The 21305-nt window shown below is 46.1% G+C and overlaps 1 protein-coding gene across 3 annotated transcripts in view; it reads left to right on the top strand.

Annotated features, from left to right (window-relative positions):
* The first annotated feature begins 1007 nt into the window (after positions 1-1007).
* STON2 (stonin 2) overlaps positions 1008-21305 on the top strand; it is a 90305-nt gene continuing 70007 nt past the window's right edge. The window contains exon 1 of one of the 3 annotated variants that reach the window (XM_040332159.1): positions 1008-2501. The gene's annotated coding sequence lies outside the window, so the exon portion shown is untranslated. Of the gene's footprint in view, positions 2502-4080; positions 4377-10556; positions 10648-21305 lie in introns of those variants that run through there. The other 2 variants (XM_040332160.1, XM_040332161.1) reach the window with 2 other exon arrangements.

The following is a 21305-nucleotide window of genomic DNA, read 5'->3' as shown; positions in this document are numbered from 1 at the left end:
CTCCTGACCTTCTCTCTACTTTTCTGATTACACTCACCACCAGAAAATCACACCTCCAATATGAGTTTCCATAAAGCAGAAACTACTCTTCCCTCTACCTTCTGTCTACTTTTTCAGCTATATCCACCACTGGGATATCACACCTTCCACATGGTCCTTCATTAGGTGGAAACTACTCTTCTCCTGACCTTCTCTCTACTTTTCTGATCATGCCCACCACCAAGATATCACACCTCCAACATGACCCTCCATAAAGTAGAAACTACTCTTCTCTCTGCCTTCTGATTACACTCACCATCGTAATATCACACCTCCAACATGAGTTTCCATTAAGTAGAAATTACTTTTCTCCCTACCGTCTTCTCTACTTTTCCCAATTATACCCACCACTGGGATATCACACCCTCCACATGGTCCTTCATTAGGTGGAAACTACTCTTCTCCCTACCTTCTCTACCTTTCTGATCATGCCCACCACCAAGATATCACACCTCCAACATGTCCCTCCATAAGGTAGAAACTACTCTTCTCCTGACTTTCTCTCTACCTTTGTGATTATGCCCACCGCCAGGATACCATACCTCGAACCTCCATAAGGTAGAAAATACTCTTCTCCTGACCTTCCCTCTGCTTTTCTGATTGCACCCACTATGGCGAGATCATATCTTCCAACATAACCTCCTATAAGGTAGAAAATACTGTTCTCCTACATGTTGTCATACACCGTCCAGTGATGTAAGATATAGAGTGACTCTCTGCAGAGGATATTACATCTGGTGTTGGCCGGGGAGGTTGTAGAAGGGGATATTGTATAATGTCAGATATTGCACATACTGATGGCAGAAGGGAAAACTTTATACAAAGTTGCCTCGCTCCCAGCTCACACACAGCCAGCCAAGAGTTAACTGCAGTCCAGATGTTGTTGAGCGACCAATCAGGAGGCAGTCTGGGGCAGTGGGTGTGTCTTTTATTTTCCCCATCTCACTAAGAAGCCAGCTGTCCCTGGATCTGCAGTTCTGAAGATCTTCTGAGCTTCATCCACCTTGTGATCCCTGACTGGCCTGTGTCCCCTGATCACTGGATCCCCTGCACCCCTGATCACTGGATCCCCTGTTCTCACTGATCACTGGATCCCCTGTTCTCCCTGATCACTGGATCCCCTGTTCTCCCTGATCACTGGATCCCCTGTTCTCCCTGATCACTGGATCCCCTGTTCTCCCTGATCACTGGATCCCTTGTTCTCCCTGATCACTGGATTCCCTGCACCCCCTGATCACTGGATTTACTGCACCTTTGATCCCTGGAGCCCCTTCACTTCTGGGCACTGTATTCCCTGCACCCTCTGATCTCTGCATCTCCTGCACTCCCTGATCACTGTATCCCCTGCACCCCCTGATCTCTGCATCTCCTGCACCCCCTGATCTCTGCATCTCCTGCACCCCCTGATCTCTGCATCTCCTGCACTCCCTGATCACTGGTTCCCCTGCACCTCCTGATCTCTGCATCTCCTGCACCCCCTGATCTCTGCATCTCCGGCACCCCCTGATCACTGGTTCCCCTGCACCTCCTGATCTCTGCATCTCCTAAGCTCCTCTCTCTCCTGCTCCATGCCACCCTGATCACTGGTTGCCCTGCACAATCTCACCAGTGGATCTTCCATCACCCTGTGATTCTCACCTCTCCTGAAACCCCTGAAAACGGATTCTCCTTTCCTGTATTACATGGTTCTTGCTGCCTGCATTGCCTTCTTCTGCTTGGTGCAACTCTGACTGCTTGCTGCCTGCACCCCCAACTACTGCCTTTCTTTCTCACTGCCAATCCCCAGCACCCCAAACGCCTGCCTTCTTTGTACCCCCTCATTACCCTCTTCTGATCTTTATCTGCCCTGCGCCTCCCTGATATCACCCCTAAGCCCCCGAACTTTTATCTCCCCTGCACACCTGATACCCCACAATATAAACCCTGCACCCTCTAATCACTGTCTCCCTATACCTTCTGATCTCTCGTCTGCACCACCTGATCTCCCCCTTGCCTCCCTTGAATTATCTCTCCTGCCACCCCGATCTCTCGCCTCTGCACCCCGATCTCTCCCTCCTGCACCCCTTGATCTCTTTCCCTTGCCCCCCTCCCAAATTTTTTCTCCCCTGCACTCCCTGATTTATCTCCCCTGCACCACCTGATCTCTCTTTCTTGCACCTCTTGATCTTTCTCTTGCCCGCCCCCCCTCCAAAATGATTTCTCCCTTGCACCCCCTAATCTCACTCTCCTGCACCTCCTGATCTGTCTCTCCTTTACCCTCTGATGCACCCTCTGATCTCTCTCTCTCCTGCACCCTCTTATCTCTTTCACTCCCTTGCCCCCAAAAATATCTCTCCCTTCACCCCCTGATTGCTCTTCACCCCTGCACACCCGGATCTCTTTCCCCTATACTCCCCGATTTCTAACTCCCCTGCACCCTTCATCTCTGTCCCCAGTTGGTACTGTGAGAAATACCAGAGCAGGTAGGTCACCAGTCTACATTGCACATGAGACATATTTATCTCTGATATCATTGTTGCTGTGCGTTGTGTAATGCTGTAATGTAAACAAATCTAAATTTCTTCAAACATTTTGGCCAAAATATATTCTGCTACATGTCTTTAATAAAAATAAATCTCAATAAGGCTTCATGCACACTGGAAATGAAAAAAAAAATGTCAGTAGCTTTAGCTGTAGAATGCCGCAATAAAAACGTAAGTTTTGCAGCATTTTGGCATTAGCGTTTTTTTAGCAAAACTTATACTCCCACAAAAGCTTATGGCTTTAAAAACACAGAGCAGCCGCGTTTTTTAAACACCGAACAGTCGCGTTTTTCAGACATTTAGGCTTAATGTACACGGGACGTTTTACAACCTCCCCTGAATGATTTAACTTGACAGATAGTAAAACGTCCATTTTGCCACATTTACATGCCGCGTTTTGCCTCGTTTGCGTTTAGGAGCGTTTTAAATTTTTTATTTTTTTTCAAATAGTCAAAAATGTATCTCCATTAAAAATGCCTGTAAACGAAACGCAGCTAAACGTGAGTTACCACGTTTGCACGCGTTTACAAGCTGTTACAGGCATTTGGCGTTTCAAATGCCTCTGAACATCCGTCCTGAACGCATTTTTTTGCTTTCCAAAAAATGCTTCTAAACTCAACTGCCTAGAAACGACTATAAATCAGTGTTAATTTTGGCACCAAATTTTGATTTAGTTTAGTCTAATGCCGCGTACGCACGATCGGAATTTCCGACAAGAAAACCGTGGATTTTTTTCCGACGGATGTTGGCTCAAACTTGTGTTGCATATACACGGTCAAACAAATGTTGTCGGACATTTCCACCGCCAAGGACGCGATGACGTACAACACTATTGCCGCGTACACACCATCACTTTATGTGATGAAAAAAAATTACGTTTTTAAAAACGTCACTTTAAATGACCGTGTGTGGGGGAAAACTTTGTTTTATGTCTTGTAAAAAAATGACAAAAAAAAATTGAAGCATGCTTCAATTTTATGTGTCGTTTTTCAAAACGTCATTTTTTACTTTACAGAAATTGACCGTGTGTAGCAAAAAACGTCGTTTAAAACAACGTTTTTTCACCCGCGCATGCCCAGAAGCTACTTATGGAGCAAGCTTCAATGGAAAAACGTGGTGGAACGTAACCTCACTTTGCTAGAACATTGTGAGAAAAACGATGGTGTGTAGGCAACTTCGTCTTTGAAAATTGAAGTTTCAAAAACGTAATTTTTTACTTCACAGAAAATTTCGTTTTTTTTCATCACATAAAGTGATGGTGTGTACGGGGCATAAGACGAGCTGAGAAAAATGAAGTTCAATGATTCCGAGCATGCGTAGGATTTTTGTGCGTCAGTCAATCACAATTTTCGACAAGAACTTTTACCATCGGAAAAGTTGAGTACCAGCTCTCAAATTTTTGCTGTCGGAAAATCCGACAGCAAATGTCCAATGGGGCCTACACACGGTCATAATTTCCAACCAAAAGCTCACATCAAACTTTTCTTGTCGTAAATTCCGATCGAGTGTACGCGGCATTAGTCTTAAGACTAAATTGGCATTTTTAGTTTTAGTAAAATTTTAGTCTTCTGCAATTGTTTTAGTTTTAGTCGTATTCTGGTGGGTCGGGGGGCTCTGTATGTGAGAGATTCTCTGTTTTTATCACCGAGCTCAGATGCTAAAATTAGATTGTGAGCTGTGAGGACTTTGTACCGTCTGCTGTTTATGTGTCGTGGAATGGCGGAGAGGTGAGAATCGCACACCCAGCTCCCGATAATCTGACTGCCTGCGCACTACAAGCCCCAGCATGCCCCAAACACCAGCTGTGTGTATAAGGTGAGGCTTCTCTTCATTAGACTGAACTGTGAAGGGGAAAGGTTTTCTAGATCTCTTTTTCATGTGTAAAACAGACCAGCTTTATATATACAGTGGGCTAGATTCAGGTAGGGGGACGTAATTTTGTGCGGGCGTAGCGTATCCTATTTACGCTACGCCTCCGCAACTTAGACGGGCAAGTGCAGTATTCACAAAGCACTTGCTCCGTAAGTTGCGGCGGTGTAGCGTAAATCAGCCGGCATAAGCGCGCCAAATTCAAATTGAGAAGAGGTGGGCGTGTTTTATGTAAATAAAACATGACCCCACGTAAATGACGTCTTTAACGAACGGCGCCTACGCCGTTCGTGAAAGAATCCCAGTGTGCATGCTCGAAATTCCGCCGCAAATCGTTAATGCTTTCGACGTGAACGTAATTTACGCAAAGCCCTATTCGCGAACGACTCACGCAAACGACGTAAGATTTTCAAAATTCGACGCGGGAACGACGTCCATACTTAACATTGAGTACGCCTCATAATAGCAGGAGCAACCTTGCGCCGAAAAAGCCTAACGTAAACAACGTAAAAAAAATAGCGCCAGGTGTACGTACATTTGTGAATCGGCGTATCTACCTAATTAGCATATTCCTCGCGTAAATTGACGGAAGCGCCACCTAGCGGCCAGCGTAAATATGCACCCTAAGATACGACGGCGTAGGAGACTTACGCCGCTCGTATCTTAGCCTAATTTAAGCATATCTGGTTTCCAGAATACGCTTAAATTTACGACGGCGTATATTCAGAGTTACGACGGCGTATCTCTACGTGAATCTAGCCCAGTGTGTATGTGTATTTATATATATATATATATATATATATATATATATATAAATCTATTGATACGCCGGCGTAATTTCAAAATTCCTGCGTCGTATCTTTGTTTTGAATCCTCAAAACAAGATACGACGGCATCTCGGCTAGATCCGACAGGCGTACGTCTTCGTACGCCGTCGGATCTTAGATGCAATTTTTCGGCGGCCGCTAGGTGGCGTTTCCGTCGAAATCTGCGTTGAGTATGCAAATGAGCTATTTACGGCGACCCACGAACGTACGTCCGGCCGGCGCATTTTTTTACCTCGTTTCCGTTCGGCTTTTTCCGGCGTATAGTTAAAGCTGCTATTGAGGCGTACTCAATGTTAAGTATGGCCGTCCTTCCCGTGTACAATTTAGATTTGTTTGCGTAAGTCGTTCGCGAATAGGAATTTGCATAGAATGACGTCACCGTCGTAAGCATTGGCTGGTTCCGGTTTAATTTCGAGCATGAGCACTGGGATACCCCCAGGGACGGCGCATGCGCAGTTCAAAGAAAACGGCGTTTACGTCGGGTCACGACGTATTAACATAAAACACGCCCCCATCACAGCCATTTGAATTCCGCGCCCTTACGCCGCGAGAGATACACTACGCCGCCGTAACTTACGGCGCGGATTCATTGTGGATTCAAAATAAAAAAGATACGTTTCGGAGGCGTAGCGTATCTTAGATACGCTGCGCCCGGCGCAGATGTATGTGGATCTGCCCCTATATGTTCTGTTTTTGGCACTTTCCTTTGCGCACCCAATTCTTATGTCAGGATGATGCTGGTGTCTCCCATTGTATAATTCTTCATTGTTCCTCATCTGCGACTAATTGAAGGGTTAATAGGTAGATCATGTATGTACATGTCAGATCAGATAGACGTGTATATATGCTGAGTCAGGGTGTAAAACTTTCATTTAATAAGTGGTTACGGGACGTTGTGAGTCACAGTGAAAACCACGGCGCCGGGATCGATGCGCCCGTACATGACTTCACTCCGGTAGAATGAAAGAACGTCTCCAATATTACCATCTATGGCTCACCTGTATTCCTCATACATGGCTTCTACACCTCTGATAGCTGGAGGGGGGTTGGCAATCGGTTCTGTTACTCTCTGCAGGCCGCGTTCTTATGAGAAGTTCACTTACCGTATTTATCGCGGTATAACGCGCTCCCGCGTATACCGCGCACCCCTAAAGTGGCCCCCAATCCTGTGGAAAAAAAGTTTTTTTGTTTTTTTTGTACTTACAGTTTTGGTGTCTTGCGCGGGGTCCATCGGCGGCCTCGTCGGGTCCGGCGTCCTTCTGCGGCTTCGGGTGTCCTCTTCGGGGGGTTCGGCGTCTGTCTTCGGTGGATCGGGTGTCCTCTTCAGGGGGTCCGGCGTCCTTCTGCGGCGTCCTCCCCGCTCGTTTCCCGCACACCGAGTTTGAATACTGCGCGGACATATACAGAGCGCAGTACACTCGTGTATTGTCGGCAATGCTTGGCTACCCGCGCTGAGTGCGGAAGGAGCCGAGACTGCCCGACTATACCTGAGTGTACTGCGCTCGGTATATGTCGGCGCAGTATTCAAAACTCGGCGCGGGTATCGGTGTATATTTTATTTATGATTTTCAGGGCAAAAAAGTGCGCGGTATACGCCGATAAATACGGTATTTCCATCTAAACCCAGTGTAATATTGGATGAATGGCAGCCTTCCTGTGAAAGGACAGAGGCTGACCAGGGGCTTCTTGTGGCTCTTGGGACCCATGTACAGTGCCTTGAAAAAGTATTCACACCCCATGAAATTTTCCAAATTTTGTCATGTTACAACCAAAAACGTAAATGTATTTTATTGGGACTTTATGTGATAGACCAACACAAAGTGGCACATAATTGTGAAGTGAAAGGAAAATTATAAATGGTTTTCACATTTTTTTACAAATAAATATGTGCAAAGTGTGGGGGGTGCATTTGTATTCGGCCCCCTTTACTCTGATACCCCTAACTAAAATCTAGTGCAGCTAATTGCCTTCTGAAGTCACCTAATTGGTAAATAGAGTCCACCTGTGTGTAATTTAATCTCAGTTTAAATACAGCTGTTCTGTGAAGCCCTCAGATGTTTGTTAGGAAACCTTGGCGAACAAACAGCATCATGAAAGCCAATGAACCCACCAGACAGGTCGGGGATAAAGTTGTGGAGAAGTGTAAAGCAGGGTTAGGTTATAGAAAAATATCCCAAGCTTTGAACATCTCACGGAGCTCTGTTCAATCCATCATCGAAAAATGGAAAGAGTATGGCACAACCGCAAACCTACCAAGACATGGCCGTCCACCTAAACTGACAGGCCGGGCAAGGAGAGCATGGGGGGGGGGGGGGGGGCAGTATAAAAGTGGCTCAACCGCCTGTTTTTCTTGCTCCGCAACTATAAGTGTAAATCTAGCAATAATTAGCTAAGACATTATCCAAAATATATTTCTGTTCCCGGAGTTGATCCTTTAGATGTGTTTAGGGCTCATTTAGGCGGGCGGACGAGAATCCAGCCCCATGCGCACGTCGTACGCTCACAGCCGTGGCCAGCAGCCAAATTTGTGTCCCGAACGAATTAAGCGACTAGTTGTTGGCGTATAACCGTTCACGCGAGAGTCTCTGAACACAGACAGTTTGTATTGTACGGATAATGTCTGCACTTTAGGCGGGTCAGGGGCCTCATTACGCCGCGTTTCTTCCAGCAGAGAGAAGGTTAATGATGGCACCTCACCACCCGCCCCGCGGCTCAGTAAACTTTCCAATTAGAGCCGGGATGAAAGATGCTTGGATTTGTGAAGGTTGCCGGATTTCTCGGGCTCCATGGTAACACTGCTTTCACTGAACCGGGGGCCGCTAACTAAGAAAACGCTTTGAAGAGAGTGAGGATCAGCAGCGAGTGCACCGTACCCACCAACAATCACCCATCCGGTACCCCATGAGACCCATGGGCGGGATGGGGTGCATAAGGGATTCATTTGAATTGTCACTTTTATAACAATTGTCAACATTGGCCCAGATTCACAAAGACTTACGCAAACGACGTAAAAAGATACGCTTGTTGCGACGTCCATACTTTGCATGGGCTGCGCCACCTAGAGACCTGCTTTATCTTTACGCCGGCGTATGTCTTACGTAAACGGCGTAACTAATTGCGACGGGCGTATGTACGTTCGTGAATCGGCGTATCTTGCTCATTTACATATTCGACGCGGAAAGCAAGGAAGCGCCACCTAGCGGCCAGCTTAATTATTGCACCCCAAGATACGACGGCGTAGGAGACTTACGCCGCTCGTATCTTGGCCCCCACCCCAAAGCACCTTTTCCCCCATGTTGATGGTGACAAGGGCTTCTTCCTGACAACCCTGGCCAGTGGTTGTCGGAGTCTGTGGATGGGGGGGCTTATCGGAATCTGAAAGCCCCCTAACAAATGGGGTCCCCAGATCCTGCCCCCCCCCCATGTAAAAAAAAGCAGTGAAATATAAAAAAATAAATAAGAGACAGTTTTTGACAAGTCCTTTATTAAAATATAACAGCTCTGTCTTCTCCCCGAGCTGTCTTATCCCGCCGCCGTCTCTCCCGAGCTCTCTTCTCCTGTTCCGTTGTCTTCTTCCTCGCCGCCAGTTACCCGCTAGGAGAGTGTCTATGGGAATGTTTGACCATTCTTCCAGAAGCACATTTGTGAGGTCAGGCACTGATGTTGGGCGAGAAGGCCTGGCTCACAGTCTCTGCTCTATTTCATCCCAAAGGTGTTCTATCGGGTTGAGGTCAGGACTCTGTGCAGGCCAGTCAAGTTCTTCCACCCCAAACTCGTTCATCCATGTCTTTATGGACCTTGCTTTGTTCACTGGTGGGCAGTCATGTTGGAACAAGAAGGGGCCCATCCCCAAACTGTTCCCTCAAAGTTGGGCGCATGAAATTGTCCAAAATGACTTGGTATGCTGACGGCTTAAGAGTTCCCTTCACTGGAACTAAGGGGCCCAACCCCAGAAAAACAACTGCCCAGCAGTGCACAAAGTGAGGTCCTTAAAGACATGGATGAACTCGTTTGGGGTGTGTCCCATAGACACTCCTAAACCTTGTGGACGGCCTTCCCAGAAGAGTTGAAGCTGTTATCGCTGCAAAGGGCGGGGCCAACTCAATATTGAATCCTACAGACTAATAGCTGGATTCAGGTAGGGGCGCGCATCTGTGCGGCGGCGTAGCGTATCGTATTTACACTACGCCGCCGTAAGTTAGCTAGGCAAGTACTGTATTCACAAAGTACTTGCCTGCTAAGTTACGGCGGCGTAGCCTGAATAGGCCGCCGTAAGCACGCCAAATTCAAATGAGGATGTGGGGGCGTGTTTTATGTAGATTAACTGTGACCCAACGTGATTGACGTTATTCACGAACGGTGCATGCGCCGTCCGTGTACATATCCCAGTGTGCATTGCGGCAAAGTACGTATTGGTTTCGACGTGAACGTAAATTACGTCCAGCCCCATTCAAGGACGACTTACGCAAACAATGTAAAATTTTCAAATTTCGACGCGGGAACGACGGCCATACTTAACATTGACTATGCCTCCTAGGGGCAGCTTTTTCTTTAGGCGGCCTATCTCTTACGGAAACGGTGTATCTTTACTGCGACGGGCGCACGTACGTTCGTGAATAGGCGTATCTAGTGATTTACATATTCTATGCCGAACGCAATGGAAGCGCCACCTAGCGGCCGGCCTAAATATTGCACCCTAAGATACGACGGCGCAAGCCATCCTATCTTAGATAGGTTTAAGTGTATTCTCTGTTTGAGAATACACTTAAACTTAGGACGGCGCCGATTCTGAGTTAGGTCGGCGTATCTACTGATAAGCCGGCCTAACTCTACCTGAATCTAGCTATAAGACTGGGATGCCAATAAAGTTCATGTGCGTGTAAAGGCAGGCGTCCCAAAACTTTTGCTAATATAGTGTGTGTTATTGGGTTGTAGGAAAGGCCAGCTGAACACAGGGGGGATCTATGAATTCCATACAGGTAGTGACCCCGATGGAACAAGAACCCACTACCCCAGTGCTGCAAGCCCCCGGGTGCTGATTGTATAGTCTGTGTGCATTGGTGAGCCCACTTACTCCAGCGCCTTGCTGCCCCAGGGGAACAGCCCAGGGGGAAGGGTTCATGTGTCTTTATTGATGGCATTGCTGGGACTTGTGGTTCCACAGCCGATAGCGAGAAGGCGATATTGTTGGAGGTGAATTGTTTCCGCAGCATGCAGTAAGAGGAGTCATGTGTGAGGGGGATCGGGAAGATTGGAATAGAGAATATTCTTCTATCTGTCATCCGCCCACACACATCAAATTCCCCCATCTCACCCTCCCGGATTCACTGACAGATGTGAACCTGCGAATCACCTCCCTCCGCAGATCCATCCAGCAGCATTGAACCAAGGTGAGGGGGGGGCCCCATGGGGGGAGGGGGAGTATAGGGGGCAACAAGATTGCCCACCACTCACCTACCATCTCCAGAGGGGGCAGATGGGGGAAGTCTTATGTAAGGGAAAGGATCTGCTACATCCATCTCTGCTAATAATTTGTACATTACTCCATGCCTGGCTGTCCAGAGATCTGCAGAGCATTGCTCTGTCCTATATCCCCCCCATGGCAGATACATACTGATATATTCTGCAGAATATTCCACCTCTTACCTTTCTATAGATCTGCAGAGCATTGCTCTGTCCTATATCCCCCCATGGCAGATACATACTGATATATTCTGCAGAATATTCCACCTCTTACCTGTCTATAGATCTGCAGAGCATTGCTCTGTCCTATATCCCCCCATGGCAGATACATACTGATATATTCTGCAGAATATTCCACCTCTTACCTTTCTATAGATCTGCAGAGCATTGCTCTGTCATATATCCCCCCCCCCCCCCATGGCAGATACATACTGATATATTCTGCATAATATTCCACCTCTTACCTTTCTATAGATCTGCAGAGCATTGCTCTTCCCCCATGGCAGATACATACTGATATACTCTGCAGAATATTCCACCTCTTACCTTTCTATAGATCTGCAGAGCATTGCTCCGTCCTATATCCCCCCATGGCAGATACATACTGATATACTCTGCAGAATATTCCACCTCTTACCTTTCTATAGATCTGCAGAGCATTGCTCTGTCCTATATCCCCCCATGGCAGATACATACTGATATATTCTGCAGAATATTCCACCTCTTACCTTTCTAAAGATCTGCAGAGCATTGTTCTGTCCTATATCCCCCCTGGCAGATATATACTGCAGAATATTCCACCTCTTACCTTTCTATAGATCTCTGACACCTTTAGAGATCTGCAGAGCATTACCCCCTCCTTATCTGCCCCTTACAGATACATATAAATATATTCCACAGATTATTCCATCTCTTACCTTTCTAAAGATCTGCAGAACATTGCTCTGTCCTATATTCCCCCTGACTGATACATATTGATCTATTCTGCAGATTATTCCATCTCTGACCCATTTATAGATCTGCAGAGCATTACTCCCTCCTCATCTGCCCCTCACAGATGCATATTGATATATTCTGCTGATTGTTGCATTACTAACTTTCTATAGATCTGCAGAACATCGCTCCATCCCACCTCCCCCTGACAGATACATATGAATATATTCTGCCATTTATTCCATCTCGTACCTTTCTATAGATCTGCAGAACATCGCTCCATCCCATCTCCCCCCTGATTAATTCATATGTTTTGCAGATTATTTAATCACTGATCACTCTAGAAATCTGCAGAACATTCCTTGATCCCATCCTCCTATGACAATTTTATATTGAAATATTCTGCAGATTATTCCATCACTGCGCTCTCTAGAGTTCTGCAGAACACGGCACTTCCCCTGACAGATACAGCCACCTATGTGCTGTGTTATGTTCCAGAGGCGCAGAGTTCAGGACTGTCTCATATGCGGGGAATGGTGCTCTTTAGCTGATGATATAAAGACGGGGAACAGAGCGTGTGGGAAGAAGAGGCAAGCGCAAGGAGCCAATAAGTTCACGTGCTGACAAGAAGCACGCTGATAGGAGGAGCGAGCGGAGTGCAGAGAGATGAACTCATCACTGTGCTGCTTCTCCTTTCACTGTCAAGTCCCAGGCTGGGGGCACATCCGGGATGAAGTGGGTAGTGGGTTGACTGATGCTGGCTGTCAGATTGAGGACATCTAATGGCAGAAAAAAGTACTGCAGGTAAAAACTCTGGACAGAAGGGCCCAGATTCTCAGAAGAGATACGATGGCATATCTCCAGATACGCCGTCGTATCTCTGCTTTGCGCTGTCGTATCTATGCGCCTGATTCTTAGAATCAGTTACGCATAGATTTCCCGTAGATCCGACTGTAACTGTGTTACACCGTCGGATCGTAACTGCATATTTACACTGGCCGCTAGGTGGCGCTTCCGTCAAATTCCGCGTCGAGTATGCAAATTAGCTAGATACGCGAATTCCCGAACGTACGCCCGGCCGACGCAGTAAAGTTACGCCGTTAACGTTGGGCTTTTCCCGGCGTATAGTTGCCCCTGCTATATGGTGGCATAAGTGCGGCGTAACAATGTTAAGTATGGCCGTCGTTCCCGCGTCGAAATTTGAAAAAGTTACGTTGTTTGCGTAAGTCGTCCGTGAATGGGGCTGGACGTCATTTACGTTCACGTCGAAACCAATGACGTCCTTGCGGCGTACTTTGGAGCAATGCACACTGGGAAATTCCACGGACGGCGCATGCGTCAATCACGTCGGGTCACAGTACATTTACATAAAACACGCCCACCTGATCCAAATTTGAATTAGGCGGGCTTACGCCGGCCGATTTACGCTACGCCGCCGCAACTTACGGAGCAAGTGCTTTGAGAATGCAGAACTTGCCCGTGTAAGTTGCGGAGGCGTAACGTAAATCAGATACGTTACACCCGCACAATTTTGCGCGGTTGTACGTGAATCTGCCCCAAGGTGAATATTTTGGTTTCTTACCTGGAGATCCTGTAAGAAGCAGCACTTCTTCATTGCAGTTGGACCACACTAACGAATCGATGTATAAAACATTCAGTGTGCAGATTTCTTAAAGTAGAACTTAAGGCAAAACTGTTTTTTGAATTTTGAATAAAGTCAGGGTCGGACAAACGCTCTTTTTTTTTTTTTTTTGCCCATCCGTGTCCCATTAGGGAGATTTCCTTTCACTTCCTGTTTCATAGGCAGGAAGTGAGAGGAAATCCCCCCGAATTGAGGGAATCCCTGGTTGTCACTACAACCACAGACCTCGTTGGAAGATTTCCCCTATATTCCTGTTCTAGGGGTCAACTCACAATGTGTCATTTTCTTCCACTTTTGGTGATAAAAGTAAACATGACAAATATAGAGTGCGAACCTCTCTAATGGGGACACAGACAGCAATAAAAAAAAAACTATATGATATTCCAATCCCTTTCCACTCTATCCAAAACTAAACAAAAAAAAAGTTTTGCTTTTAGTTATTCTTTAACCATTCACAAAAGCACAACAAGCGTTTGCCATATTGTTAGTAATGTGATTGTCTCCCATGATCATCGGCTCCATCTGGTGGTCATAATGTGGTATTTTCCTGAAATAGTCTAATCCTGAACATAATTCTGCATTATGGCCACTAGATGGAGCCGGCGATGATGGGAGATAATCATATTACAGACAACACAAACAGCCAACTGAAGGAGTGCACATGGCAGGCTGACAGTGCTGCTGATAATTGCGAGACAAATGCGTCTAGGTATAAAACATTTGCTGTGCAGTTGCCTTAACCATTCGCATGGGCAGCAATCATGTTTGCTGTATTATTTGTAATATGTTCATCTCTTATTGACATCAGCTCCATCTAGTGGCCTTAATGCAATATTTTTTTTTAAAGAAATATTTCAGGAAAATACCACATTATGGGCACTAGATGGCGCTGACGATCATAGGATACAACCATGTTACAACCAATTTGTGGTGCCCATGTGAATGTTTAAGACACCTGTACAGCGAATGTTTTATACATAGATGTTGTCAGCCTGCAACAGGGAGTGCAGCTACTGGTAGGACCTTCAGGTAAGAAACTTTGTAACTCTGATTAAATGCACTGTACATGTATGGAAAGGGCATGTAAGGGCGATGGTCATGCTTTGAATTATGGCTTCTGGGAAATGATGTTGTATGCTGGAAGCAGAACTGAGGAGAGGCGCCGTTATGCTGGGGGTGTCCAATGTGTGTGTATGAGAGCACTTAGTACCTACCTTCTGCAAACAGAATAGTGTGTACATAACCATAGCAATATCTACGAGTGGAAGGAAAACACAGCACTCCACCCAGACTCCACCCGATTCAGGAGTCCACACCACACTCACCAGACTCACTCAATACACTGCCCCCTGTCCATACATTGCCTACACTGCCCTGTGTCAATACACTGCCCCCTATCGATACACTGCCTAGACTGCCCCCTGTCCATACACTGCCCCCTGTCCATACACCGCTTACACTGCCCCCTGTCCATACACTGCCTACACTGCCCCGTGTCCATACACTGCCCCGTGTCCATACACTGCCTACACTGCCCTGTTTCAATACACTGCCCCGTGTCCATACACTGCCTACACTGGGCCCTAGTCCATACACTGCCCACTGTCCATACACTGCCTACACTGGCCCCTAGTCCATACACTGCCTACACTGCCCCCTGTCCATACATTGCCTACACTGCCTCCTATCCATACACTGCTTACACTGCCCCCTGTCCATACACTGCCCCCTATCCATACACTGCCCCCTGTCCATACACTGCCTATGCTGCCCCCTATCCATACACTGCTTACACTGCCCCCTGTCCATACACTGCCCCCTATCCATACACTGCCCCCTGTCCATACACTGCCTATGCTGCCCCCTATCCATACACTGCCTACACTGCCCCTATCCATACACTTCCTACACTGCCCCCTATGCATACACAGCCCCCTATCCATACACAGCCCCCTGTCCATACACTGCCCCCTGTCCATACACTGCCCCCTGTCTATACATTGCCTACACTGCCCCTGTCCATACACTGCCCCCTGTCCATACATTGCCTACACTGCCCCCTGTCCATACATTGCCTACACTGCCCCCTGTCCATACACTGCCCCCTGTCTATACATTGCCTACACTGCCCCCTGTCCATACATTGCCTACACTGCCCCCTGTCCATACACTGCCCCCTGTCTATACATTGCCTACACTGCCCCCTGTCCATACACTGCCCCTATCCATACACTTCCTACACTGCCCCCTATGCATACACAGCCCCCTATCCATACACAGCCCCCTGTCCATACACTGCCCCCTGTCCATACACTGCCCCCTGTCTATACATTGCCTACACTGCCCCCTGTCCATACACTGCCCCCTGTCTATACATTGCCTACACTGCCCCCTGTCCATACACTGCCCCCTGTCTATACATTGCCTACACTGCCCCTGTCCATACACTGCCCCCTGTCCATACATTGCCTACACTGCCCCCTGTCCATACATTGCCTACACTGCCCCCTGTCCATACACTGCCCCCTGTCCATACATTGCCTACACTGCCCCCTGTCCATACATTGCCTACACTGCCCCCTGTCCATACACTGCCCCCTGTCCATACATTGCCTACACTGCCCCCTGTCCATACATTGCCTACACTGCCCCCTGTCCATACATTGCCTACACTGCCCCCTGTCCATACACTGCCCCCTGTCCATACATTGCCTACACTGCCCCCTGTCCATACATTGCCTACACTGCCCTCTGTCCATACACTGCCCCCTGTCTATACATTGCCTACATTGCCCCCCTGTCCATACACTGCCCCCTGTCCATACACTGCCCCCTGTCCATACACTGCTTACACTGCTCTGTTACTCAGCTCTGCCAGCACAAAGCAATGGAGAGGAAGAGCAGGAAGCAGCATTTTCTTTTAAAGGTGTGAGACTTCATTTGGGCTTTAATGCTCACCTTTTTGGGTATATTTAAAATAAAATTGGAGTTTCATTTGAATGTAGTCCTGATTTGATCATATTTATTTATTTTAGTTCTGCCCCACTTTCATATACTTTTTTATGTCTTGTGGTTGAACTGCTTGAGGTTATAATTTTCCTGTAGTATTTTGCATGTTGACATCTAGTGGTAGTTTGTGGCCACTGCAACTTGTTTACAATGTGATTTTGGTAGCTTCCTTTGTAAACTCCTCCTGTTTAGTGCTGGTTAGTTCAGTTCCTCACAACTTTTTCCATGTTTCCTCAGTCAGTGTTAGCCAATCACAGAGACAGGGTTTAGGAGAGTCATTGCCTTCCTACACTTCAAAACGACCAGAAAAACTTCAGCTGTACTGTAAAAGTTAAATTGCATTGGAGTCATCTGTGGCATATTAAAGAGTTATACTGCCTGTGGATGGTGCCAAGTCAACAGGGGACCATACTGTCCGGACAGACTGGGTCTAAGGAGGTATGTCAATGCATAAAGCAGCATTTTAAACAGAACATTGTTTTTCACAAAGGTTTTGACCACCCCGGTCTCTTTCAATTTACTGATCTCATGAAAAAAGGATTCAGAAGTTGCACCTATCTTTTTCATCTGTAATACGATGTCAGAATTTATTAATAATATTTTAACCACAAAAAGAATATTTATTGATCTATCTCACCCATGTCTTTGAGAGCTGCACAGTTTCTATATTTTCTGAGGTTTGGCAAGATAATCTTATTCTCTTTACAGCTAAGAGGTGTAACTACAATCCACCCAGCCCTGTGCGCAATGTGAGCGCCGACCTTTGCCCAACCCCATGAGTGTTTCCGCATTTTTAGAAAATCCAGATGGATAAAACAATATCTGGGCGTCCAACCACAATCCTAGTATCCATAGTGTTCATATTATACTATAAACAAAAAAAGACGGACAATTTTGAAAAAATAAAACAATATATTTTACTTTCTGCTGTAAAATATATCCAATAAAAAAATTTAAAAAAAAAAATAAAATGTCTTCATCAATTTAGGCCAATATGTATTCTGCTACATATTTTTGGTAAAAAAAATCCCAGTAAGCAGATATTAATTGGTTTGCGCAAAAGTTATGCCGCCCTGTCGCAGTATATGCGCGGTGGGCGGTCCGCAAGTGGATATACAGTACATATATCTATATAGATATATATCTATATACATATAAATATATAGATATTGGGACAGATCCACAAAGATCTGCCCCGGCGCAGCGTATCTGAGATACACTACGCCGCCGTAACTTTTTAGACTTGGTTCGAATCCACAACGAATTTGCGCCCAAAGTTACGGCGGCGTAGTCTATCTCTCGCGGCGTAAGGGCGCCTAATTCAAATGTGGCGAGTAGGGGGCGTGTTTCATTTAAATGAAACGCGTCCCCGCGCCGAACGAACTGCGCATGCGCCGTCCCTAAATTTCCCGCCGTGCAATACGCTAAATGACGTTGCATGGACGTCAGTGTTTTCAACATGAACTGCGTGAATTGCGTCCAGCCCCATTCACGACGACTTACGCAAACGACGTAGAATATTTAAAATTATACGCGGGAATGTCGGCCATACTTAACATTGAGTACGCCACCAAATAGCAGCTTTAACTATACGCTGGAAAAATCCGAAAAAAAAACGACGAAAATAGCTAATTTGCATACTCGACGCGGAAAACGACGGGAAAGCCACCAAGAGGACACCAAAGTATTCCATCTACGATCTGAGGGCGTACGAAGACGTACGCCTGTCGGATCGAACCCAAATGCCGTCGTATCGTGTTTTGAGGATTCAAAACAAAGATACGACGCGGGTAATTTGAAAGTACGCCGGCGTATCAGTAGATACGCCGGCGTACTCTCTCTGTGGATCTGCCCCATAAGATGGATAGATAGATAGATAGATAGATAGATAGATAGATAGATAGATAGATAGATAGATAGATAGATAGATAGATAGATAGGTAGGTAGGTAGGTAGATAGATAGATAGATAGAGTGCCTTGCGAAAGTATTTGGCCCCATTGAACTTTGCGACCTTTTGCCACATTTCAGGCTTCAAACATAAAGATATAAAACTGTAATTTTTTTTGAAGAATCAACAACAAGTGGGACACAATCATGAAGTGGAACAAAATTTATTGGATATTTCAAACTTTTTTTAAAAATAAAAAACTGCAAAATTATTCAGCCCCCTTAAGTTAATACTTTGTAGCGCCACCTTTTGCTGCGATTACAGCTGTAAGTCACTTGGGGTATGTCTCTATCAGTTTTGCACATCGAGAGACTGAAATTTTTGCCCATTCCTCCTTGCAAAACAGCTCGAGCTCAGTGAGGTTGGATGGAGAGCGTTTGTGAACAGCACTTTTCAGTTCTTTCCACAGATTCTCGATTGGGTCAACATTGGATCATTCAGAGATCCTCACTGAACTTCTGGAGAGAGTTTGCTGCACTGAAAGTAAAGGGGCTGAATAATTTTGCACGCCCAATTTTTCAGTTTTTTATTTTTTTTAAAAGTTTGAAATAGCCAATAGATTTTGTTCCACTTCATGATTGTGTCCCACTTGTTGATTTTTCAAAAAAAAAATTAGTTTTATATCTTTATTTTTGAAGCCTGAAATGTGGCAAAAGGTCGCAAAGTTCAAGGGGGCCGAATACTTTCGCAAGGCACTGTATAACAAGTATTTGCCCGCATGCTCCACCAGTTATGTCACAAATAATGCTGCTTGACCAACATCTGTGTTCTCTTGTCCTTTCCGAGTCCCAGCAACCTTCCTTATAATATGGCTTGTGCTCATTGGCCGATGCTGACTATTTTTTCACATATTCACTGTACTTATTAATTTGCCCACTTGATGAAGATCTTCTGCGCTTGCCCTCACTCAGACATCCTCCACATTCAATGCCAGCTAATCAGGATTTTAACCTGAAGTCTTAATTTGCATACTCTTTGCCTTTTCACCCTTATTGTAGGCAGATTCACTTTTTATCCAATGGTATGCTGGGACTTGTAGTTCTCTCCTAATGTGCAAGTGTTGGCCTTCAACAATTTGAGGCTATTGAAGTCTCACTAGAAGCTGTACTTGAAGTTGGTTGTGTGTGGGAAAAATAACACCCCCCCCCCCCCACTACAAATTCTTCAGGGATCCATTTATAACAAATTTCACCTAATGCCGCATACACACGGTCGTTTTTCGGCATGAAAAAAAAATTAAATTTTTAGAAACGTCATTTAAAATCATTGTGTGTGGGCTTCACATCATTTTTCGGCTTCTGAAAAACGACCAAAAAAAAGTTCGAACATGCTGCATTTTTTTCACGTCGTTTTTTAAAATGTAATTTTTCGGGTTGTAAAAAATGATCGTGTGTGGGCTAAAACAAAGTTTTAAACCTGCGCATGCCCAGAAGCAAGTTATGAGACAGGAGCGCTCGTTCAGGTAAAACTACCATTCAGAATGGAGTAAGCACATTCATCGCGCTGTAACAGACAGAAAAGCGCGAATCGTATTTTACTAACAAGGAATCAGCTAAAAGCAGCCCAAAGGCGAATAGAACTTCCCCTTCAGAGTGCCGTCGTACGTGTTGTACGTCACCGCGCTTTGTTCATCATTTTTTGAAAACGATGGTGTGTGGGCAACATCGTTTTTAATGACTTCCAACTTCAGTTGGAAAAACAACGTTTTTTGGACATGCTGAACAATGTCGTTTTTTTTCATGCCGAAAAACGACCGTCTGTACGCCGCATAAGATTCAAATTTAAGTGTGAATCTTGGGTGAAAACATTGACACACAGATGCAGATTAGTTGTTTATTTCTGAACGTTGTGGGAAGCTCCGGGAGGAAAGCTGTGATGTCATGTTATCTCAGTGTGTGAGTGGATGAAAGTCTGGGCCGGGTGTCTCAGGAGGGAGGGAGGGGGTGATGGAGTTGCCTGGCCGCACATGACCTCAGAGCCTTCAGATTGAAAAGCAGAGAATTCAAAAAGAAAGATTGTGAGGAAGAGAATTCACCATCTCCTCATCCCTGAGCACAGAATTAGAACCATCTCCATGGATCTGCTCAGTGGCAGCTGGTGCTCCAATTTTTTTTTTTGGGGGGGGGGCACAAACAAACTGAAAAATTCAGGAAAAATACTGAAACAAAAACATCAAATGCAGCCTCTGTGCCCATGCAATGCAGCCTCTGTGCCCATGCAATGCAGCCTCTGTGCCCATGAAATACAGCCTCTGTACCCATCATATACAGCCACTGTGCCCATGAAATGCAGCCTCTGTGCCCATGAAATGCAGCCTCTGTACCCATCATATACAGCCACTGTGCCCATGAAATGCAGCCTCTGTGCCCATCATATACAGCCACTGTGCCCATGAAATGCAGCCTCTGTGCCCATGAAATGCAGCCTCTGTGCCCATCATTTGCAGCCACTGTGCCCCATCATATGCAGCCTCTGTGCCTATGAAATGAAGCCTCTGTGCCCAATCAACTGCAGCCTCTGTGGCCATCATATGCAGGTACTGTGCCCCATCAATTGCAGCCTCTGTGCCCATCATATGCAGGTACTGTGCCCCATCAACTGCAGCCTTTGTGCCCATCATATGCAGCCATTGTGCACCATCAACTGCAGCCTCTGGGGCAGATCCACAAAGATCTTCCCCCGGCGCAGCGTATCTGAGATACGCTACGCCGCCGTACCTTACCTGGCTTTGGTTCGAATCCATAAAGAATTTGCGCCGTAAGTTACGGCGGCGTAGTGTATCTCTCACGTCGTAACGGCGCGGAATTCAAATGCGGCGAGTAGGGGGCGTGTTTCATTTAAATGAAGCGCGTCCCCTCGCCGAACGAACTGCGCAATGTCGCATCTCCATGACTATCATTTATTAGTCACTAGTGTAAAGTCTATCTAAATCTACTAGTCTGGGACGAGGAGAAACGGGAGGAGAGGCTAGAAGCAGAACAGTCTGGGAGAAATGGAGAGCTTTCAAAACGTCAGAAAAATTCGTACAGGCAATGATAGAAATAGACAGGT

Source organism: Rana temporaria, chromosome 13 (assembly GCF_905171775.1).
Source record: "Rana temporaria chromosome 13, aRanTem1.1, whole genome shotgun sequence".
NCBI lineage: Eukaryota > Metazoa > Chordata > Amphibia > Anura > Ranidae > Rana > Rana temporaria.
The sequence above is the reverse complement of the archived record's forward strand: the minus strand, read 5'-3'. Positions and strand labels throughout refer to the sequence as shown.